This window comes from Anguilla anguilla, chromosome 11, assembly GCF_013347855.1.
Source record: "Anguilla anguilla isolate fAngAng1 chromosome 11, fAngAng1.pri, whole genome shotgun sequence".
In the NCBI taxonomy this organism is placed as follows: domain Eukaryota; kingdom Metazoa; phylum Chordata; class Actinopteri; order Anguilliformes; family Anguillidae; genus Anguilla; species Anguilla anguilla.
The window spans coordinates 7,079,331-7,104,683 of record NC_049211.1 but is presented as its reverse complement, the minus strand read 5'-3'; the positions used below and the strand labels follow the sequence as shown (position 1 = coordinate 7,104,683).

The following is a 25,353-nucleotide window of genomic DNA, read 5'->3' as shown; positions in this document are numbered from 1 at the left end:
ATGGAACACCTGGGATGGCTCTCTTTACTGGTTCAAACTGCACGGTAGGAGGAATAAACGCGCATATACAAGGAGGCCGGTCAGCAACAGGCAGAAGAAACACCGTTAAAAGCAGCACCCAAGAAACATTTTACTGGCCACAGAGGACAGAAAGGGATGATTGCATTTTAACACAAAAGCATTTTGGTGTAACTGCCCACCATGACTATGCTGCCGTCCTCCAAATTCTCTCACATTTTGAGGACACTACTGTAATTTCATTAATATGGACCACTGTCATACTTTTGAGAAGAACTCAAGTATCCCCACCAACCAAGAGGCAACTTGACCTAGAAACTTCAGGGAGGTGGTGTTAACATTTCAGGAATATGCTGCTGCCCTCCAAATTCTCTCACACATTTTTGAGGTGATGATGTCACTTCCGGCAAAGCAAAGACAAGACTTCAAGATGTTTAAACTGAAGATCCTGGATTTCTGTGCTGGTCACAAACGCGGTTTCCGCAAGTCATGGGACATGCTCTACAGTGGCGTAAGTGCCTGGGCCAATGGCAGTGGAAGGATCTTGACTTAGCATAGGTTAGGTCAGAGTAATGCTTACTGTGTGAACTGGACTTAATGTGTTCATAACTATGAATAACTGTTACAAAATGAGTACTGTACCTTATCAGACCTGTGTTCAGTAGTTGTTCTAATGACCTTCGGTATGCACTTATTGTACGTTGCTTTGGATAAAAGCATATGCCAAATAAATAATGTGACGGATCTACACGTTTTTGTGGTGGCATTTTATGAAGGAACATACACGCACAAAAAAATGAAACAAAAATCCAAGTATGTATATAACATACCTACAAAAACAAAATGACAGGAAGTAAGCAGTTACTACTTATCTACTGTAGGCATCACTGTCCCTGGGAAATGACCTCAATCTACATCTAGTCCGGTAATGACAGCTTGCTGGTCAAGTCGGACCATAGTTAAGTTTTATTTATATACATTTACTTAGACAGTCTGTCCCAAACAGGCCAAATATACATTATAGCCGCAGCGTTACGGAAACATCCCACAGTAGGCTATCTTCTGAGAAAACCTGCCGTAAACCGAAACCTTCACAAGTTCGGAGATTTGCATAGGAGTGCATTTGATTAAAAATGACTTCCTCCAATAATTCCCTCAAGTAAATGTTTTTTATGCTTTGTCCCTCATCTTCTATCATACTAAACTTTTCCTGCCGGTGCACACACAGTCAGAAAACGTGACTTGGTTGAAAAATCCAGGTTCAGAAAGTAAAAGCTCTATTTTTCTATTTTGCTCCAAACACCAGGATTTGCTAATCAGCAACAATTCTTCAGCCAGTAGACAGTCACAGAACTAATCAATGAAATCAGCTCAGGCTGATTTCATGGGTGAAAGAAACATACGGCAGGACTTCTACTTTCAGACCTCTGGACTTTCCACCTCTGCAAAGTGTGAACAGCATTGCATGAGATTACCTGCACACACAATTACTTCATTCTCAATTTACTTCAGGTAATCTCACAATGCAGCAACCTGGGGCTGGAGGGGTCACCTACATAAAGTGCAATGACTATCATAATAAAGTCAACCACCTTCCTGCATGGCTGCCAAATACCACTAACGAATACTACTGCTTAATCACTACTGTAATTTCATTAATGGACCACAGTCATACATTGAGAAGAACTCCAGTATCTCTACCAACTAAGAGCCAACTTCATCTAGAGACTCAGTGGCGGTGGTGTTAACATATCAGTTGCAACATTTTAACTCCTGAGGCTGGGGACCTGTCCTCTTTTACAAAAAAAAAAAAAGCATACAGTCAGTCAGTGTTATGCCCCCCGTAAATTTAAATTAAACAAATAATTCTACAAGTCACGCTGCTTATTCCAAGAAGGCACTGAGCAAGGGGGGGGGGAAAAACTGCAGGCTAAGGCATGTAAAATGTAAACAAACATATTTCACAATCAGCATATGCCTCAGATATGTTTTTAAACAACAGTCGCCGAACACACTCTCACCAGGGCAAAGTTCAGCACGCATGAGCAGCGAAAGCGTAAAGCTCATAAAACTGCCGGCAATTTATTTCTGTGGCGGATTCCCCGCTGTACTAATCAACTGACCCTTTACAGTTAATTGCATAATGGAGTGGAACCAACACCCGGGGAATTCAAAATTACCTTGGGAGAGGATATACTTATGTGGTTAACTCAGATAATGTGCACAGACAGTGTGCTGAATAAACTCGGGCTGAATAAACTGTGATTGATAGTGGATATTGCACTCAATATTTCAGATGCAGGCCTACAAACAGCGAATCTGCATTGGCGTCTGCCATTCTAACCATCCTGATGATTTTGTCATTTCTGATAACTCTGCTTTCGACTTCTCATAATGAGTTTGCTAGATCACTTGCTATTAAGTTACTTGGGTTTAGGCTCCAGCAAATTATTTTGGAGAAATAGCACAGGTTGAAACAGGTAGTCAATAACTATACCAATTCCTCTTTAGGAACACCTGTGGCAGATCTGAGGCAGGATTTTCATAGAGAGGACTACAGTGTGGGTTCAGGGCCTGCACACTGGCTGCTCGGTGAGACTCCGCAAATAGCAACCTGCGCTCGCACTGCAACCTGCGCTTGCACTACAACCTGCGCTCGTACCGCACCCTGCGTTTGCACTACAGCCTGCGCTTGTACCGCACCCTGCGCTTGCACTACAGCCTGCGCTTGTACCGCACCCTGCGCTTGCACTACAACCTGCGCTCGTACTGCACCCTGCGCTTGCACTACAACCTGCGCTCGTACCGCACCCTGCGCTTGCACTACAACCTGCGCTCGTACTGCACCCTGCGCTTGCACTACAACCTGCGCTTGCACTACAACCTGTGCTCGTACTGCAACCTGCGCTTGTATATGTAATGGAGTCCTTTATGTCTTCAGGATGGGTAGCTTTTTTGTGTCACAGTCACAAGAATTACGGATGTTTGTCTTTGCCCTCTCACTGTTTGCCCAACTGGGTTGAGGTTATTACGGAGGTGGCTTAGCCTAGTGTTTGTCAATTACCACACACCCGGTTATTGTGAGACAGGTGGATTGTGGGATGCAGCACTGTGCTTGATAAATGGCTAACCAGCACAAACCCACTTATTACGCTCTGGTTATTGGTGGAATACTGATCTAATCAATGAACATGCTCCACATTGCAACATTTGGAGTGGAACATTAACGGAACCTACTCAGTAAAAAAATAAATAAAAGCTTCATGAATATAAATGTCACAGTCAATAAGTACTCATACGAATTCCACTATTCCTCCAGCTAGTAATTAATACAGGTAGCCAACTCTTAAATAATATCTACCTTCTTTAAAACAAGACCAAGTTAAAACCTAGTATATGGCTGGACCGAACCGGCCGACGTCACAGACATTTATCAGTCAGTCAGTCAGTCACAGACATTTGCATTTGTAGGGCTGGCCCCGCTGTTGCAGTCCAGCCAAAAAGTAGTCTGCTTTCCTGATCCCAGACCTTAGAATAACAGGGTTCTGTCTGCAGATTGTATAGTTCTGACAATGTCAAGCTTTGGAACATTTAAGTCCAATATCAAATACAGTATACTATGATATAGCCTAATATAGGGGAATTGTATTACCTAGTTTTAACATTAGTTTTAACATCTGAGAGAAGCAATTTCAGGTGTTTAAACTGTTGTGCAGGAAAAAAAAAACACAAAACCAAGAGCGTTCCTGGGTTAACAACAGATTTTTTTGACAAAAAATGTCAGGTAGTGCCAAGGCACTTGTTCACACAGCAGTGAGCTCTATAGCACAGAGCGCTGACTGAACAGGAGTCTCATAAATATAGGCCATCAGGGCCACGTTAGCATCTGATGGAGAACATGCATAATTCAGGAGGGTGTTCTCGCTGCTCAACAGCAAAGACAGGTCGTTCAGGTGCCTGCGATCTACCTGGGTCGACTCTGCGGCTTCCTGCAGTACAACAAGCAGTCGGGGCAGAGCTGCTGTGAGAGTGTAACCGGGGAAACAAGAGGCTGACTGAATTTACACATTATGGAGATCATGCAAATCTAGTCTGAGCCCTTCGAACGTGACTGCGAATACCACAGCAGTGGAACAGGCCAACCAAGATGACTGGGAAGTGAGGAGGAGTTGGGTAAAAATGTTCAGAACTTAACGTTATGTTAAACTACGATTCATACCAGCACACCTTTGTCAAGAGTGAGCAGGAGCCCTTCAAATGTGACTGCGAATACCACAGCAATGGAACAGGCCCACTGAAATGATTGGGAAGTGAGGAGGAGGGGGTAAAAAATGTTCAGAACTTAACGTTATGTTAAACTACGATTCATACCAGCACACCTTTGTCAAGAGTCAGCAGTTACTACTGTAAATTAGCTTCAGTAGCTTTTCACAAAGAATCATGATAACACATTTTATATGTAACTTTTTTTTTTTTTTTTTTAAATATCACTTAACTTTTGCAAATAATGAAAACCTGTAGAAATTTTGCAGGAAGTTGACATTTACAGAGAACTGAAAAGTTACCGTCTACTTTGCAAAAAAGCAATTAAAAGCAGCTCCACTCACTCACGAGTCTAGAACTCATCACTTGCCTGTCCCTCATTCTTTCAAAACTCCTCGATACCTCACAGGGAAGGCACAAACAAAGCCTCTAAACTCGGAGCTGAACTTGTACATTAAGTCTAACCCTCTGCATATCAAGTTGCTTTGCGTTGTACGGTGTGGAATGTGCATGAACAGCTGTTTATCACTGCGCTAAGACGTATTCACGCAGGAATGCGAGAGGGAGCTTTCCGACAGGGCATTCCGAGAACTGGAAGAATTAAATGGCTTAAATGGCCAGGACTGCATTATATACATTTATGCCTCACATGAAGCTTGAGGAAGTAAGAATAAGGATTCTGAATTGGTGTCCATTTATCTATTAATCACCGACATCACAGCCTGACATTCTGGTGGAACATTACTAGAGAATTCTCCACTGAACTGCAAGATAAAGAACCGTATATTCAAATGCAGTATTTTTCATGGAGATTAGCATTTTAGTTGTGGGGGATATCCTCTTGCTCCTCTTTCATAAATTTTATGCATGCAATGACTAAGTTCCTCCAGCTTCACAATTCCATTTCAGGTAATAACCAACCGCCATACCATTTAAACACAAACAACCTCCAAGCAACAGTAGGAAATAAGAAAGAAAAAGGAAGAAAAAAAAATAGAATGTTCAGCCATTTCCTTTTATGAGCTCGTCTAGCCAGAAGATAACAGGAAAGCCAATATTAAAACGTCTGGCTTTAAAAATACAAAACTATGCATCAGAGTCTCTCCGACGGAAACCACAACTGGCAAAGCTCGGCCAGCAGACGCATTGGCAGGAAGACGGCCGCTGGGACAGAACGCTTCGCGCTCGGCGCGCTGTTTTCGCAGACAACAACGCGACACTGTTGCCAGGGATACCGAGACCATGACGCGTGGCTCCTCAGCCAATACCTCCCAACAGGTTGCGTTGGACGAACCAGCGCTTTACAGTACCTTGGATCACTAACACACTTCACACTGAGACCAACCTATCAGAACGACCGTATTATTACCACTTACACATACGCAACAGGAGAACTACAACGACACCCAAAATCAGACTCGGGTTCAGCCGATTTTTGCAACCACTGCCCTGGCAACATACGCAACTCAACATACATAATTCACAAAATTATACACTGCACTCCCCCTCTCTCACTGCGAAAAGTATGTTTTGAGCGGAAAGCCCTTGGCAGAAAAGGAAAACGTTGGTTTCGGTCACCCCTATCTGCAACACCCGCCCCCCTGCCCCCCACCAGCCCCCACCCCACCATAAATCTATATGCAGCAAAGGTACACTGCTTCAGCCATACGAAATCCGTGACAAGAATCTTAGATTTCCTCGCTTCAAAAATCTTAAGCACTCGGTTAATTCTTTTTATTTTTTTTATTTTTTAAAAGCTGCAATATCTAAAAGCAGAAGAGAGTCCAACGTCATAAATGTATGAAGGTGCGATCTGTACGGCGTCCCCCCCGATTTGCACGTACGGCCCGGTCAAACGGAGAACTCGTACGGCGGTACCGCGGTACGGCCCAGGCATAATGGGCCTCTTTTCAGGGCCGCCCTAATTGAATTGTAGCCCGGCCCGTTAACAGAGGAACCGTTTCTGGCCCCCTTTCTCTAATGCGGCTAAAGAGCCGTCTAAATGGGTCATGTCTCCCCGCTGATGGCCAAACACAGGGGAAGGAACAGCAAGCAGTGGGAGGCCAGTTTGTGAATGTAAACAATATCCTTTTTTTTCTCTTTTTTTTTTTTTTTTTTTCTTTCAATGGCTGTCCGGCCTCGAGGGAAAACGAGACATGTTAATTTGCACACTCCCTGTGCTGGATTAACCATTTCCCCTCTCGTAATTTGCACACTCCCTGTGCTGGATTAACCATTTCCCCTCTCCTACAGCACATGGTAATTTGCACACTCCCTGTGCTGGATTAACCATTTCCCCTCTCGTAATTTGCACACTCCCTGTGCTGGATTAACCATTTCCCCTCTCGTAATTTGCACACTCCCTGTGCTGGATTAACCATTTCCCCTCTCCTACAGCACATGGTAATTTGCACACTCCCTGTGCTGGATTAACCATTTCCCCTCTCGTAATTTGCACACTCCCTGTGCTGGATTAACCATTTCCCCTCTCGTAATTTGCACACTCCCTGTGCTGGATTAACCATTTCCCCTCTCGTAATTTGCACAATCTCTGTGCTGGATTAACCATTTCCCCTCTCCTACAGCACATGTTAATTTGCACACTCCCTGTGCTGGATTAACCATTTCCCCTCTCCTACAGCACATGGTAATTTGCACACTCTCTGTGCTAGATTAACCATTTCCCCTCTCCTACAGCACTAAAGCACTGCTCACTAGTGAAAACATAATTTTTCATTTGGCATTTATACACGAGACGCCTCGTTTCGAAAGGAACTCTACGCGCGTAAGGAGAGATCGACGGCGGCGGTGAGGTCAGCCTGTGGGAGTGTGCGGCCGTCTGCGGCTGCTGAACACTTGCAGATTAATAACGGCAGGACTGAGAGGGCACTCCTGGGAGGCGGGAAGGAAACCCACGCTGGCACTGCCCGTACCCGTGCCCGAGTCTGTGCACAACCAGCACCGTGCCACCACCCACCCGTCTCTCAGTGCCACACTGTTCACCCATCAATGCAAATCAGCGAAATGTGCCATCAACTGGCATCCAATTGCTAGAGTTACTGTACACATTTTATTTATTTATCTTTTTTTTAGATGCGATACTGGCATCCCTCTATCTTTCCCTTCCATCAGAAAGCGAGCTGCTTGTCTCGGGGGCACTTTGTATCTTTAACAGGATTTCATTCAGGCGGCTGCGGCCCGCGATGCTGCAGCTGGTGGACAGAGAGAGAGTGAGTGGCGGGGCCACCGTTCGAGGAGCCAATTGAAATGCAGGACGGGTTCTGCGGGCGTGTGGAACCCGGGGGGTGGGGGGGGGGTGGGGGGTGGGGGGGAAACACTGGTTCCTTTTGTGCGGAGCGGCAAGTCCGCACTTAGTCCCCGTGCAGAAGAGTGCCCTGCACGGAGGGCTCTGCAGATTTACCGAGCGCACGCTCTCCCGCTCCGCACTGCAGTCAGCCACTCCCAATACAGTGCAGCGTGCTCATCAAATACTACTGCTGGGTCAGGAGAAGGGCTGAGGAGCCAGAGAGACAGAGAGAGAAACAGAGAGAGAGAAAGGGAGAGAGAGAGAGAGAGAGAGGGAGGGAGGGAGAGACAGAGAGAGAGAGAGAGAGCGAGGGAGAGAGAGAGGGGGGGGAGAGAGACAGAGGGAGAGAGAGAGAGGGAGCGAGGAAGAGAGAGGGAGAGAGAGACAGACAGAGAGAGGGAGACAGAGAATTTCCAAATTTCCGCACGTATGCTTTAGCAACATTTACAAACATATTTCATGCCAATAAAGCATTTCGAGTTTGAATGAGACAGAGAACTTCACTGTACATCACACAATCTGCATTGCCACTCACAACAGTCAAAATCAACACTGCAAGAGTGTTTTTTTTTAAAAACATTACTAATACAAGCATTTGAATTCCACATCTGAACTTAGTAGAATTAGAATTAGTCTACATTTTGGCTTCAACGCACGTCCATGTTCCACAGTGACTGCGAGAGAGAGCACCCTCGCTGGCCGTGAGCTCGATATGAAAAGATGGCAGATTATTTTTCATCTCACCCCCCCCCCCGGTATGCAGAAGAGACCCAATAAAACGACAGGACAACAAATCAGCTGCCCGACAGCCTGGTCTAAGCTGGACAGGTTTCCGCCCCCCCCCCCCCCCCCTCCCTCGTGAGCCTGGAACATCTGTGGAGCAGCTGCAGGCCCAGAGTGGTGTTAAGCGGGTAAAAATGGCCACAAATCACCGTTTAAAATCGCAAAAAAAAAAAACCTGTCAGAAAAGACACCGTCCTCGTACTCCGGAGACGAGAGCGCACCACCGCAGACACTAAAAAAACGAACGCGCGGGAATGTTCCGCACCCCCCTTTCCCCCTTAATCCCGCCATCGCGATTTAATAGACTTCTCCACAGGCCCCGCGAAGCAGAGGGCCTGTGTACCGGTTCCAACCAACACATTCTGATCCGGGCTTGAATTTCCACACATAAAATACTCATTATTAGCTTAAGGGAAAAGCAGTAAAAGGGAGCACACACTCCAGAGCGGAGGACCAGGGCTTGAAGAGCTTGTGTTTTAAAGGCCGGCAGGCTGGAGGTGGGTTTGGTCAGGGGCAGCTGCAGCCCTGTCCCACCCCAGCTTCATGTCCATGCCCTGACGCAGCCTGGAGCTCCAGATGCATCACCCTGACCCTCTAAACTCCACCACTATACTGGACACAATGCAGTTTTGGACTTCTACTACTGAAGCTAGTCCATTAACTCGACTGTAACCTGCTCAACCCCCATTTCATTTGCTGTGATAGATCCCTTATTAGATTTCTGTTCCCATCCATTCTACAGCTAATTTACACCAGGCCGGCCAGCGGAGGATGGGCATCCCCCTCTATAGCCCTTTATTGGTTGGACAGCAATAGCGGGGCCAGCCCTACAAACGCGAATGTCTGTGACTGACTGACTGACTGAGTGATGAAGTCACACCATTGGTCGGCTGGATCACGTGTGTTAAGTCCAGCCATATACTAGGTTTTGACCTGGTCTTGTTTTACCTCATGTCCTTGCTATTTGGGGGTTCAGGCCTGGCTTTTGCCCTTTTCCGCCACTCTGTAAAGCGACCACTGTGGCAGTTTTCTGTAAAAAAGCGCTCTAGAAATAAAACAGATTATATTTGATTGGATTAACCCTGGGTTGCAGGGGTGGGACTGAGTGGTAAACGAGACAGACTCCATCGCTCCGTCTGCTACGAAAATAATCTGCTGCCCTGCTGAATAGACAGCTTAAACTAGCCCGCGGTTCTCAGGTGGACTGCCATGGAGAGACAGGTACCACTGTGGCTGGGATATGCCACTGTTTTTTTTATCTTCCTTTTAAAATGTATGACAGCAATATGTACACAAACCAAACGCAGACCTGCAACTCAAACTATTAAGTCATTAAGACAGATTTAAACTTCCATCTTATCTTCAAAAGCTCAAGGTATAAGGTATATTTAGGTATATTAGGTATATTTACATAAAAGAAAACCTCTCTGTAAACTTTCCAACCAGTTGTCTATGATGAAAGCATGACTGAAATGGCCTACAATACACAAGACAGTACGAGCTATACGAAAACTAACATAAAATTTTGAAATTTAGCTTTCTGGTGAAAACAATCTTTATGTGGCCCATCATATCAAACACCATCAAAATGAGTTCCATGAAGCCGGTGGTTTTAAAAAAAAAGAAAGAAAAGAAGAAGCCAGCTGGCACCAGTGAACACGGAGGATCATTTCAGAAGAAATGAAAGCGCGGCGCACACACACACACACACACACACACACACACGAGACGTCTGAAGCTTTTACGTCACGCAAGAAACAGCCGTCTTAAGTCTTTCCCCACATCTTCAGGAATGTCTGCTATTTTCTGGTGGCTTCAGGTGCAGTGGTTTCACTTAACCAGTTAACTGCAGACAGTACACACGCGCATCCATAATCTCAGGCGGGTGCCGAACTCATAAACAGCCTGATTTTTTAAACAGGACCAGGTTAAAACCTAGTATATGGCTGGACCTAACACACGTGATCCGGCCGACCAATGGTGTAACTTCATAACGCGGTCGACCAATGGTGTAACTTCATCACTCACTCAGTCAGTCAGTGAGAGACATTCGCGTTTGTCGGGCTGGTCCCTGCTGTTGCGGTCCAGCCGAAAAGCAGAGTCCTCACGCCATATTCTTACTAACGCCAGAAAGTGACGTTTAAGGCCTTACAGCTCTTCATCACACTACCATCGCTCTGATGAAGAGCCATTGGGCTCGAAACAACACATACAAATGTTGCCAAAATAACTTTCATGTATACTGTACACAACACTAGTGCTTTATTGCTGTACACAACACTAGTGCCACTGCACTGAAGAAGCGAGAACAGAAGAGTAACCCTGAACTTGAAAAACAGGTACTTTGCCCGCAGGAAGGGCAAACCTTTGTTTTAAATGTCAGTGCGAGGACTTTATTTTTTTTGGGAGAACTCATCCACGCACAGACGCACAGATCTACCCCCTTTTGTGTCAGCAGGCAGGCAGACAGCCAGCCTGGCCCATATAGCCGGAGAACAGCAGTGCAGCCTGCACCCCCCCCCCCCCCAACCCCCCAACCCCCCAACCAGGATGTTACACTACATTACAGACCACTCGCAACAGAGATTTTTGAAGAAATAAAACATAGAGGACAGCGTTCGCCGGGTCACGCAAAAGGAATGCCTGTCGATTTCTGTCTGAAAGGAGCTTAAAAAAAATTTTTTTTTTTTTAAGTCCTGTACAATATCCTTGGCTGGGTCACGCAGGCTATTTCTTGGCAGCGGAACATATAAAATGTACTTGGATGTAACTTTAAACCAACCAGGTGCATTCGAAAGGGTGAGGGCAGGGAGGGGAGGGTGGGGGGTGGTGGTGGTGGGGAGGGGGGGATGTGGGAAAGCTTCTCAATGAGATATCAGACGTGCTTTGGGTTCATGTTTGCACACAGGACGACGGGGCAGGTTGCCCCCCGTCACCCCCCGGGCCAGGTTTCGAATGAAAACACTGAGCCATCTGCTAAAGGCAAAGCGCAAACGCTGGGCTGGGCTGGGCTGGGATGCTAATCTGCGCGTGGGCACCGGCCACACAGATATCACAGGCCGGGCTCAACCATTCCCTGAAAGAAAACACTGATCTGCGAAGGAAAAAAATAAAAATAAATACATTTAAACAAACAGCATGTGCAGCTGCAGCGGGGGGGGGGGGGGGAGAAAGCAGTGAAGGGGTAGAGACGCACTCACGCGCACACACACACCGACGCACAGGGTTTTCTAACACCTTAATCTCTTTCCCCTAGATAAAAGAAGGCCGGTGTGAAATTCCTTTGACACCTCCAGAAGGTATCAGATAATGAACATGCAGGCTGTGAAGGAGGCATGAAATGAGGTGTGTGGGGGGAGGGGGGGGGGGGAAATTTCATCAACTCATCCTGTCTTCACAGCTGGGAGGGACAAATACAAACTGAAGGATAATTAAAAACCTATGGAAAGGGCCATATAAAAAAAGTCATGCTTTCATACATACAATACCAGCTGTTTCACAATTCCACTGATGCACAGATCCACAGACTCTTAACCCTTTAAAGTGTGAGATCACAAACATGTGATTAGAATGTTCTCAACTGAACGTTCTAATGATGATGTAACAATCACTGTTGGTAACTGAAAGCAAGGGAGTTCTAGAACAATGGCTTAGCATTGTGTAGGTCATAACTGTAAAAAAAAAACCTGCTTTTCAAAGGGTTAATGCTGCTTGGGTGACTTCACAACCAACTCAGTTAACCTGCCCAGGTGCACAAATACAGCATGGGAATCAAGGGCGGGGCACTCTGCAGCGACAACCCAAAATAGAACACAAGTCAACAAGGAGTGGCAGTTTGAAGCGTATGACATACAAGCACATGCCAAAGATGAGGAAACCTCCTCTTACAAGACGCACATGAAAGAGAGAATACAGGCCTATTCAGTTTCTCCATCACAGATTGTGCCCTGTAGTCGAGCACTGTGCACACAGACTTTGCTGGAGCTGGCACACGTACCAATGCTGACGCAGACATGCGATAGCTGACGTCACATAAGAGTCTCCAATCGCGTCATCTATACAAATATACCTGCGTAGTCATAGCTACAATAGCTGCCCTAAAAGAAGCAAACTCAAGAGGTCCATGTAAATTCTAGAACCTGCATTTTGCTGATGAAACCAATGTGCACTTGTAACAACAAGTATTCTACATGAGAACAGTGGCCTATTAATAACCTTGGAAGAACGTACATGTCTAAGGCTTGCCAGTCAAGGCATTGTTAACGTAAAAAAAAACAATAATAAAAATAACTATTTTGTGAAAGCAAAAATGACATTTACGATGTATGAAAACTGGAAGGAAACACGATCACGCACATTACTCAGCTGTGAGACTCGGCAGAACTGCTGAGGGAGCAGACTGAATAATGGCTTTCCTGGCACAGGCTGGTTCCCACGCACTGCACCGCTGCAGGTGCAACGCTGCAATGCATCCCCCCCACCCATCCCTGCACTGGCGCAGAGGGTGAAGAATGAACCAGTCGGTGGCGTTCATCCGTTTCCATTGTTGGTACGTGAACTCCTGCCCACGTGGTTTTTGTTCCAACTCAGCCACGGAAAAACGGTTCCTTTTCGACAAGTGCTTCGGGCGCTAAGATACTCCACGCCTTTCCAACCACGTTTTCAGTCTGGAGGGTGGTACGGTAGCAAAAAAAAAAAAAAGCCATTGTCAGCAACATTATCCCGATACCAAATATCACTGTGAACCTGTTCCAGCCATGAATGCAATTCACAGGACCACCCTATAAGCGATCAGCCAATAGATTCAAAAACATGAGCAAGATGATTCAAGCCATGCTGCCCAGTTTCCAAACGGGTCGAATGAATCACGGCATTATTTACCAATACTGTGTGAGCGAGCCCAGCTAAACACTCACTGTTCCTTAGCAAAACAATTTAAAAAACAGGCAAAAAAATCTACCAGGCGAGGGCCACAGCCGAGTTCACAAACTGCACGTCAATTGTTTCCGAATTGGAGTCACCAGATTTTATGAACAAATGGGGGGGGGGGGGCAATAGAATCACAAACTAAACAAACCAGTATAGACTCCTCACAGCAAGAGGTCACAGAGTTTTCCCGGAACAAGGAAAGCACAAGGAAAGCACTAAGAAGTGAGGCCTGGTTCACAGCCTACTTCATAAAAACAAATAAAAACCAGCAAGAGGGGAAACGCACGATGCAAACAACTTGCTCAGGGCCGATATCCAGTTTAGGTAAACAATAAACATGAATATCGACAGGGAGAATATCTTGGAAGTTCCTTTTAGTAAACCCAAAAAAAAAAAAAAAAACCTGGCAGTCCACATTAACCTACTTTTCTGCTGAATTTCATTGGGTAGCACCATTCCATCTTTGATCTTTCAGCTTCAAGGTGATCCATGACATCTACATATCATCATCCTCTTGCTTGGAACTCACCACCCCACGAATAAAGCAGGAAACGGATTCATCCATAAATTTACTCCATTAAAATGCTGCAACACACCCCATTGCAGCCCCTCAGCCTGTTGTATATGAAACAAAGTCAAACACTCCCGATACCCTCTAAAACAGTTAACAGCAGTTGTAGATGCATGCCTCCAAACCGTTCAAACGCATGATAAAGTTTACAGATTACGTTCTGGCTTTACAGGGTTTGGGTTTGTGTAAGGGCTGAAGAGGCGCAAGCTTGCCAGCCAGGTACTACTTCGAAGCAAATATTTGGACATGGAGATATTTCCAAACACCAGTGGCACTCCCTCACCAGCATCCACAACTCCTGGACCCAAAAGCCCTAGGAGCCCCCAGGCCCATGTCCTTGCACCCACTTCAGGAAGAAAAAAAAAACAAACCAAAATAACCCCCCCCCCTGTGGTTAAACCATCGACTCATCTGTAGTTAGAGGCCCAGATGCAGCGCAAAACAAAAAAAAAAAAAAAAACCCAGACAGTGGTCACAGCCCAATCAAACCACTGACACTGAGGGGGAGGTGATTAAACACCGTCCCAACCTCTCACCTCAATCTAGGCTATCGTCCTCCGCTCAACTAGCTAGTCAATTCCCATCACAAGCAAGTGTCAAACGAGAAATCACGCCACGGAAACTGGAAAAAAAAAAAAAAAAAAAAAAGCAACAAGCTTGAAAGCAGAAAGCAGGCTGAAAACAAAGTGAACAATAAAGATTTGTGTGAGAGAAGTTTAATGTTAAGTCACGGCAAAGTCATTCAACCCTGGTCTTGGAGGATCACAGCTCAGCAGGTTCTTCAGCAGTTCCCTCTGTATTGGGAAACACCCTGAGAAATGAGGAGGGAGGCCAGACTGGTTCAATAAAAAAACATTCTTCCGTTGAATCAGGTGATTAACTGGGGTCAGGGTGAAAGCCTGTAGACCCTGAAGACCTCTGGAATAAGGTGGAGTACACCTGAATTTTATAATTGAATGTTTTTTTTAAAAAGCATCTAATCAAGCACCATTTTGTATTTCTGCCTGGTCTCTGTCAGTGTAGCAACTCGGCAATCTTGGGTTATTCTATGAAGAGAAACTCTGGGAAAGTGGTATACACACAACGTTATTAATAGGCCTACTTATTAATATCATGAAATAATTTATAAAAACCATTAGGTTTGTCCGTACTTGGTGTACTTGCACATGGATTCAATTTCAGTAAATTTGACCAGCTTAATTTCAAATTCAGATCAATAGAGCACTAATTTTAGGCCAAATTTAATGAAAATTGTCACAAATTGTTGTCAGTGAAAGCAATAAACCACAGGGAGTGCCCCCACCCCCCCTTTAAACAATTCACACAGAAGACAAGTAGCATCAACATGATCTAGTGAACTGCTCGAGGAACACCGCGTTGCCATGGAAACCCTTTCCAAACTGATCTCGGCACGGCGGATTCTTTCGGGGAAGACCGCAGCGTCCGTCGCGCTGACACTGAGGCTTAGGGTGTCCACATTCAGCGTCACTCGAGACCCAACGTCTAGCGTTGTTGTTTTCCGAGAAATCAACATTAGGCCACATTTCATCACCTTCATAGCTCTGGGTAGAAGTGGAGGTGAGGGGGGGGGGGGGGGGGAGGGGGGCTTGTTTTCAAAAACCAATACCACCACAGGAAACAAGCTCGCAGGGAAAACGGCATTAACGTAAGCGTGAACCCTCCAGCGGAAATCGTTTCTAGGAAATCGCTTGCAGACCCAAGTCTGACAGCTGCTGCATGTCAGACTTGGGTCTGCAAGCTCCACTGGTAGCAGTGGGTGGTTTTCGAAAAACCAATTCTGCCACAGAAAACAAGCTCGCAGGGCTAGCGGCGCTAACATTAGCATGAACCTTCTGACTGAAATCGTTTCTAGACCTAATGGGCAAACGGTGTTAATATTAGCATGAACCTTTCGACTGAAATCGTTTCTAGACCTAATGGGCAAACGGTGTTAATATTAGCATGAACCTTTCGACTGAAATCGTTTCTAGACCTAATGGGCAAACGGTGTTAATATTAACATGAAATAGTTTCTAGACCTAACGGGCAAATGGTGTTAACATTAGCATGAACCTTTCGACTGAAACCGTTTCTAGACCTAACGGGCAAACGGCGTTAACGTTAGCCTGAACCTTCCCGGCTAAAATGGTTTCTAGACCCTAGCAGGCTGTCGCGAGTCAGACTCGGGCCTGCGAGCTCCAGGAGCGCGCCGAGGGAAGGGAGGGGCAGCGGAGCTCCCTCCACCACACCCCCCCGCCACCCAGGGGCGAACGAGGAGGCGAGTCCCCTTCCACCACGGCATAATTCATCCGCCTCAGGGGCGTCTACAATCCCCATCCAAATCAGAGGGCGTTTCGTAAAGCAAAAAATAAAAAATAAAAAATAAATAAATAAAACTCTGCAATGCTTGAACAAAAAAAGGTTGATTAATTTAAATAAAAACAGACAGGACAGGTTCTGAAGTTCTGGCCCCTTGAATTAAGCATGCCTCTGCCTTAGTTCTGCTGACTGGGCACCCAACGTCAGGGACTGCATTGGGATCTGCATCGTCTGTGCAACCGAACAGATGGTCAAAGCTGTTCTACCAGGGAACTAATCCATCACGGGGAGCACGAGCAAGCTTGGAAAATACCCCCACAAGAAAAAGAACCCACCCCCCCCCCACCCCCACCCCCACAATCCCTTCAAATTAAGTGAACTTTAATCAGTGCAGCCCTTCGTTTTGTACTAAACTTTTCTGAAACCAAGCAACATTTTTGAATTTATCTCTTCCAACATATCAAAAATTTCAGTAATCACCAAACCCACAAACCCCCCCCCCCCCCCCCCCCCATGAAACACGTGCAAGACTTAATAGATTCCAGTTTCTGCAATCAGCAAACACCGACAAGCAGGCAATGTTTTCCCAGCTGTGGAAGGGGCTTCCAGACAAAAGGCGGTCTTACCCTTCAGGCGTCGCACGCAAGCACGCGCGTCCGAGTAGCAGACAGACAGACAGGCAGACAGAACACCCTTCCTCTCACGGCACAATCACGGGAAGAACAACCGGAGGAAGAGAGAAAACCGGAGGAAGAGAGGTGAGCTGGCCTGTCTGCCCAGACCAGACGCCACAAAAAGGAGACAAAAGCAGTTCTGAGCCAGGAGACGGGAGGCTCATCCAGACAACCCATTCTGTCTACGCTGACTCCCCCCCCACCCCCCCACTTTTGTATGATAAACACTGCAAGTTACAACATTGGGTAATCAGGCAAGGTGAACAGGTGATTGCAGCTTGAATTTCAGAACGCTGCATACTCCCCTGCCCACACCCAAAAACAAGATGCTTCACTCCTTTGGATTCAACCTACGGACATGTTCAAAACAACTGCTTTTAAGCTCATGGTGGGGGTGAAGGGGGGGGGCAGGGGGGTACCGCTCCCAAATAAAGACTAAAGGCAGTGAAATGCTACAGGATGAAGCATCCAGGCAGAACTATACTGATAGGAAATAGAATGTAGTCCCAAGATACCACGCAGTAATCTATCCATCCATCCATCCATTTTCTTAAACCGCTAATTCCTGGTCAGGTAAATGGGGGGGGGGGCTATCCCAGCATGCAGAGGGTGAAAGACAGGGATATACATGGGAAAAGATCGCAAATCCATCACACCATTCACTCAATCACTCACACATTCACACCAACGGCCAATTTAGAGTTTGGAAATTAGCCTGACCTTCTAATGTCTTTGGACTGCGAGGAACCAAGAGTAGCCTACCCCACACGAACACGAAAACCAAATTCAAACTCAGTAACTTCGTGCTGCGAGGCGACAGTGCCATTCACTGCACCACTGTGCTGCCCCACACAGTAATCCACAGCTCTCTGCAAAACAGGGACTGCAATGGAGCAGGGAAACAGGAAACAACGCACTATGAAGTAAGCAACATTTTTAAGTATTGAAATAGTCACAGGCGTGCAATTCTGGTTTTGTTTTTATCTTTGTTTGCTTTTAAAATTTGTCAAACACAGATCTAAAGCACAAGGATAAAACCATTACACGACATGATTTACAATAATCCGTTCAGTTAGTCACCAAAGATTCTTGATGAAGTTCCCTTACCCATGCCCAACAGAGAGTTTCCCAATGGAGGGGGAATTCACACAGAATCCACAGCAAAAACATTTCTGCCATTCTACAGAGGACAGAAACTGTGTCCTGGACCAAGCAGGTGAGCGTTGACAAAGCTGTAGCCCAAGAAAATATATATTTTTCCCCCGGAAACTTAAGACAACTTAATTTCCTGTTTATGCAAATCCTTGAAAGGTACAGGAGAGAACAAACACAAACGGCAGGCAAGACTCACAAAGAGCAAACAAAACAGATGGTTCACAAATCCACATGAAACGCTATGGAAAACCTCTTCTCAGAAGCCAGCCGTTGTGTGATCTTCACTGAATTCTTTAAAGTTGTTGAGACACTCGGTGTTCTGCTGGGTAGGAGCTCAACATCCACCAGGTTATTTGGAATTTTTAACACAATGTATTGAATCCTGCTCCTCCACACTCCAGAGAGAACAGCCCCCTTTACACATTGTTTGGGGCAAGAGAGGTTTGAACTGCAACCCCCCCCCCCCCCCCCCCCCCCCCCCCCCCCCCCCCCCCCCCCAACCCTCCACCCAAAAAATAAATAATAAAAAAGCTTAACAGAATCTACACACGATAGGCTAACTCCAAGCCTTTGATTTTCTGACAGCAAACCGTTAAAATGTAGCATGCACTCTATATCCCAGCGTACTATGCTCCCCTAGCTTAGCCTCACCCTTAAAACGTTACGGTGCCGTGTCAGCTAACGCGAGGCGCCACTGCATTAGGACGGCCCGTCCGCACTCGGGTGCTGGCCAGGTACGTTACCACGGTGATGACGTGGCACTTCCATGGCATACTCGGTCAAGGGTCTACTGTAACGGCCTCTCTGTTCACACAAACGCAAACTCAAGATTCTGCGGTAGCTTAGCAGGGGCAAACAGAGGTCTGAACAAACAAACTGAACGGTGAAGGCGCGCCAATCGTCACTTGCCTAGCGCGACTGAGCATCCTTGCTTGTCCAACGTGTTTCCCCACAGAAGTACACTGGGTCCTCCTGCACCTTCATGCCAAAATGTTGTTTCAAACCCGATTAAGTGGAGGACTGGCTCAATTTGTTCCCATCAGGCTGATTAATATAATTTAGTGGATGCAGACTAAAGCGATTCAGGTCATGTCATACCGTGTTCTCTCCGAACCCGATCCACTATGGAACACTTTAATTGTGATTGTGAGCACTTGGGTCAACGAATAAGATGCAATCTGAACTGCACACTCATTAATGAACTTTGCGGGTTGCGAGACCAGCACAAGTTAATACAACAATTTTGGTATTTTTGGCAAAATTTCAAACATAAAATGTTTCAGTGCGAAGAGGTCCTAACCATAAGGGTAGCATAGTGACAACTCCAACTGCAGGAACTCCATACTACAGCTGGATCTGCAGTCAAATTCACCCCGTGATCTAGTGCGCAATACACACCCTCAGTCAAAGCACACTGGAAATCTCCCACTGTGTGAAGTTCTTTAAAAGGTTAAAACAAAAGCAATATGCACTCAAAAAACACGATAATGGCCATAAGGGCGCAGCAGAACAAGCGGATACGCAGGAGCAGTAGAATTACCTGCTTATCAAAGCTTACAATAAATACACAACATCGATCACATTTCATGTTCTGTCCATTACACAGCCGTTATTGGATCAAAAGCAGGAGTAATCGTGTAATACTCAAACCTCGGGGGGAAAAAAACTGGTCCTCAAAAGGAAAATAAACTGCTCTGTGTTATTTGTACATTCTGGGCTGGGTATTTTTCGATATCCAGCAAGGAATTTGTAATCATTTTCAACATCAATATTTGATGGCTCCGCGAAAAATGGCAGTTCCCAAATAGGTCCTTCGTCCGATAATTTTCAACATGCAGTCACAAATTTATTTTAAAAACCATACCGAACAGGGCCAACACGCAGTTCGTTTCTGGATTTGACTATAATTTCCCTTACATCCGGGAGCAGATGATGCTGCATGCGAAGTAGGAACTTTCCTAATGCAGATTTTTCCAAGTCAAGCATGAACAGTGGTCACCGCGCCTTGCTAGGACTGGTGCAAAAGACAGTCAATTCTGTGTGCAGCAACCTGAACCGAGGCTTATCAAGCTACCAAAACCATCATCCCCGGCACTACACTTAATTACCCAAAATTACAATGAACACAAAGTGAGAAATTTTAAATGTTACATGTAATATGATCTTGAAAATGTTAGAAAAGTGAAGACTAGGAACAATATAAATGAAGTCAACGGGTCAATATACGCTATTCGTCCAAGCAACCTGCATGTTTTTCTCAAAATACCACCAAGCAGGCTAACAAATTCGACACTGGCTTAATGAGCTTATTAGGAAATGTACACTTGTGTGTGTGCATCATCCACAGAACCGACGCAAAACCATGAGCTCATTCAGTTCTGCAGTCTAGACTTTTGAGTGTCACAGTTCCTCATTTCCAGGTATTATAGGAGTCATATCCCAGTTACCCCCACAAAACACCACAAGTCAGCTGTGTAAGTCAGGGAACGTGAGGGGGGGGGGGGGGTCTCAAAAACTTCCCCTTTGCTTTCCCGTGCCAACAGCAGCTGCCCTCCATCCAGCCAAAGCACCAGACTCACACATTCCAGTCTTCAGTTTAACTAGGGGCTGAGTACCAAGGCTTGATTTACCTCCATGGAAAAAAAAAAAAAAGAAAAGAAAAAAAAAGACTACGTACAGCACAGAAGGCCAGCTGATATTAAGCAGCCATGAGACATCACAGAAACGTCCCCAATTATAAACACTTGCAGTAGACCCGAGCACACCGTTATGGTTTACAGACTCCGGTGTTCGTTAAAGGTCGAATTTTACGAGCCAAAAAGGTTGGTACTTACCACGGGTTGTAAAACAGCCGATTGTTGATGAAAACATCAAACGCAATTAGTCACAGCAAACCTAAACCAAGGCCCTTGATCTATAGATTGACCAGAGTTAATGGGTTACTTTACAACACAAGTGCACAAGACACCTTCATATAAGGTTTAAAACAAATCCAAAGAAACAGTAGCCAGCAGTTATTAACATCAGCATATTCTATATGTGGGACAGGCAGAACACAGGTGAACTGCTAACACAAAAGTGACAGAAAGATCGGCTCAGCCTCCAGAAATTACGCCTTTGATTAAATGTTTTGGGGGAAGAGGATGAACATCTCATTTTAAGTTGTCTGACATTTGAATAATACGGTTTGGCAACAACTCTAGTTCCGAAAAGACATTTGTAAATTATGACCTTACCGAACAATGAGGACACGTTTGTCACAACTTGATACGTTTTTTTAAACGTATTAAGGGTAAACTATAGGCTATGGCTTTAATTTTTTAAGAGGCTGTTTCTTGAGCAGGTCAAGACGAGATGTAGGCTACAATGAACCCTTGGATTCCATTCTGAATTGGTTTACAAGCTGATCTACATAACATCAATCTATATAAATGACACGTCTAAATGTCTGATATTTCAGTCTTGGCAGATGACTCTTGCACACTAAATTGTGCTAATATAATCAGCTGCTGGTATAGGCTAATCTATACATATACACCGATCAGCCACAACATTAAAACCACCTGCATTTTTCTGCTTTTTTATTATTTAATATTTTATTTTCTCTGTTTCTCCTGAATATTTTTTCCATTGAGTTCAACAGGAAAAACAATCAGGAGAAACAATGCTTGTAGTATCTACTGCATATCTGGCAGCAGCATGGTGGTTTGAGGCTCATTTGATACCTTGGACCCTTGATGAATTAAAGCCAGTTAGCCAACAAATGTGTACCATATTGTATCAGCATAATTTACAGCTGAATCTAGACCCACCCCCCAAATCCCATAGAGATCCATTCAAATGCAAAGAGTTTTTGTATCGCTTGTAGGACAACCTGACAATAAGACATCTAGACTCCGATGATATTGATCGGTCACAGACATCAGGAAGTCATGGCATACAAAGGATATGCAACCAAATACAAAATATGACTCTTTTATTTGACATTATATTCATTTGTCTAAAACGTGCTGTAATTACTACATGGTGAAACCAAAATGTATAAAAATACCCCGAGTCTGCACTTTGACCACGTGTGAATCAAAATTTTAAAAAAAATTTTTAATTAAATCAGAAAAATGGTGGTTTTAATGTTGCTGATCGGTATAATTTTTTTTAAATAAGTCAAGGAGTCCAAGATTTTGGGAACAATGTAGTTCTCGCTATGCCAAGCATAAAGCCTTGATACTATAATGTCAACTCCTCATCCACCTAAGACAAGTCCAATCTACACCAAAAAAAATAAAAAGTGGTCGATGTTTTGAACTGTAGTAAGCATCGGTAATGGGACATTCAGTCGCTGCGACACAACCGATTCTGTCAAAAATTAGCGGTCAATAAACGTGTTTATCGTTTACCATAAAGAGCCTTGTGTGTTCACCACCGTGAAATACTTGACATCGAGACTCGTGGCCACAATACCCTGCCATTGTAAAGAGTTCGAAAATAAACCACATAATGTGAATGATTTTCTTACCAAATAACACCAGATTGTGCAGAATTGAATCCTGCTAATTCAACAGAGCTGTGTTCGACGAGAAACTCGCTTACAAGATCATTACACACTTAAGAACACAAATCAGCCATTTAAGGCTAGCCAACAAACCGGCTATACAAGGTACCCATTCTTTAAATACAAAACAAGACGAAAGCGTTAAAACGAAAGCGTTACTTTTTGAAACGTATACCCAGCATGAAAAGCAACATGTACAAAGCATTGACGAGTGCTTTTCAAAAATGCAATCTGATACATCTGCTTTGCCGAACCGAAAGTAAGTTGGCTGAATGCGCTCTTCACTGAATCAGGCGTTTAAAACAGAAGAAAATGAAGTTCACACAAATCGTCAATAAGTTTTTGGTTGGAGGAGAATTCTAGTCGATAATGTTTACTGTCCCAAGATGCGATGAGACTACCCACCGTGCATTCAAGGGAACATGTAACCTTACCTCTTAACCTCGTCTTATTTTACTTTTGCCGAACCTAAACATATTCTACTGAGCGTAGACTTGGGAGATTGTAAAATCCCATCCACTGCAATTCAGTGGGTTTAAACTATTGTAGCCGTGCACATGACAATTATATCCGTGTTCAAATCATTACAATAAACACAGAATATCGTCCTTAAAACGATTGTAAACGCATTTAGCTAAATACCTAGCGCTATATATATTTAGGCTACATGAGTGCGGAAACAGAATGCATTAACAAATTACAAAGTTGAAAACTGCAACCCTTTCCTTCCTTTCCCCTCATCAGATTTTAACATTTAAATGCATGTTTTCCTTAAAGGGGCTATCTTAAAGTAATCCGTTTCGTTGAATAAAACATATCAGTCTGAAACAGCTACAAACCCATCTAGCTGAACGGGTATATACATAAATAAAAATGCAATTACCTGTAAAAATTTAAAAGATGGTAAATAAAATCAAAGAGGCAAAGGGTGTAGAAGGAAACCACTCCAAGATAATTCCTCTGCTAGTCCATGACTTTTCGTTTTTATCTCCGCGCTTCTTTCTTTATTTAGGGTGGATTTGTGTTGAGTAAAATGATGGCTGCTACCGCGAGAGAAACATCTCTCTTGTCACGTGGTACAAATAGCTCTCAGCTGCCTGCTACGCTAAACCTAACTGAAGAAGTCAGACGGTTACCACATTTCGCCGGGAGTTGCGGTCCTTAAAGATGCAGTTAATCAGGTTCACTCGACTATTGATCTCTGCTTAAACAAGATATTGCACAATTTTATACTTTAACAACAGTATGGCTTACAATATGACGCTCGGGCTTATGTTTATATAAATTTAAGATTTTCTTGGAGTTAAACACTCGTGCATATTCATTATTTTAAACTTGCATTTTAAATAAAGCGCGTGTGACTGAAATAGCATGAAAGAAATGAGTAGGCCTACTCCAGGTCAAGTTATTTGACTAAAATTCAGTTTTTCGAGGAGCAAGTAAATTTTTAGATCATGGTAATTGATTCTTAATGTGCTACAGAAAATGCCCTCTAGGCGGCGCCTACGAGATTTGAGCATGCATCGAAAACCCGTTGAGTTGGGCCAGTGCCAAGTGAACCGTAATCGAATTCGGATCATTCCCCACTTCTGGAAAGAAGGATCTCTCTACTCTTTTGATTTACATTCTGATCAGTGTTTCTAAAATGTATTTTAAAGTTAACCGTGCATCACACGTTTGACCACATTTTAACATTTGTAACACAGTTGCGTCATATTTTAACATTAACCATTCCAATGACCTGAGATGATATATACTCTTAGTAGACTACACGAAACGAGTACGTGTTTTAGTGCTGTTTGCATAGCAACAAAATTAGTGGTCAGCTATGTTTTTCTCAGAACTACAGAATTCTCAGACTGTGAATTTCTCAAAACATCACTGTGGGACACAAAATGGTAGGCCATAGAGATGGTGCTATAAGTGGTTGAGGTGCGTGTTCCACACATAAATGGCCAAACACAGGAAGAAAGCAGAGGGTTCTGCATTGTTTGGCGAAAGAATGTGTGCTTTGTCCACAATACAAAACCAAAACCGGCACAACTGTGATAAACATAAGGTCAGTCTGGACTGCAGTGAGTCCAGTCAGCTCATTTCTGGTATATTTGTGTGTCTGTAGTAAGCATATATACATTACAACAGCTTTATCCGAATATCAATAATCTGCAAACAATAAAATGGCATAACTTTTAAGACTAAGATCAGAAAATGTAGTACCTTTAAACATTAATATACTTGAGGAAAAGTAATGTTTAAATGTACTACATTTTCTTATCTTAGTCTTAAAGTTATGCTGTTTTCTTAATGTTATGCTGTTTTATCAATATGACCCCTAACAATGAGTTAGGTCAATGTCTATGTAATAATATGCCCCATTTTGTAATGAAGGATAAGTAATGTCAATAGGAACTGTATTCAGAGATAAAGTATGCTCAATTGCTGCAAACTTTAAAAAAAGTTTATTAAGATAAATCAGTATGATAAGGATTTAAAGAAAAATATAGCCACTGCTTGTATTCTACTAAGTAGACATAAATATTGCACACTATCAGTCATTGAACATTCTGCACAAAGGCTTTCAGATTACACAATGACCTCAGTGTAAAACTGCACTAAACAACAATGATAAGATGTTCTTTTTCCTAATATTAGAACATCTTGCTGAAAAATATTTGCATATCCGGGTTAGCATGGAGATAGTGTGTAAAGATGGTAGGTACATGTTGTGAGAAGATGATGATCACAATTCCAAGGCACACAATTTGGTTAGCATGTAGATCAT

General features: G+C 44.2%; 1 protein-coding gene across 1 annotated transcript in view; it reads right to left on the bottom strand.

Annotated features, from left to right (window-relative positions):
• The window catches only part of LOC118207270 (SPRY domain-containing SOCS box protein 1), a 29,625-nt gene extending 5,977 nt beyond the window's left edge, over positions 1-23,648 (bottom strand). Inside the window, exon 1 of the mRNA XM_035380654.1 lies at positions 23,455-23,648. The gene's annotated coding sequence lies outside the window, so the exon portion shown is untranslated. The remainder of the gene's footprint in view (positions 1-23,454) is intronic.
• Between the last annotated feature and the right edge of the window lie 1,705 nt (positions 23,649-25,353).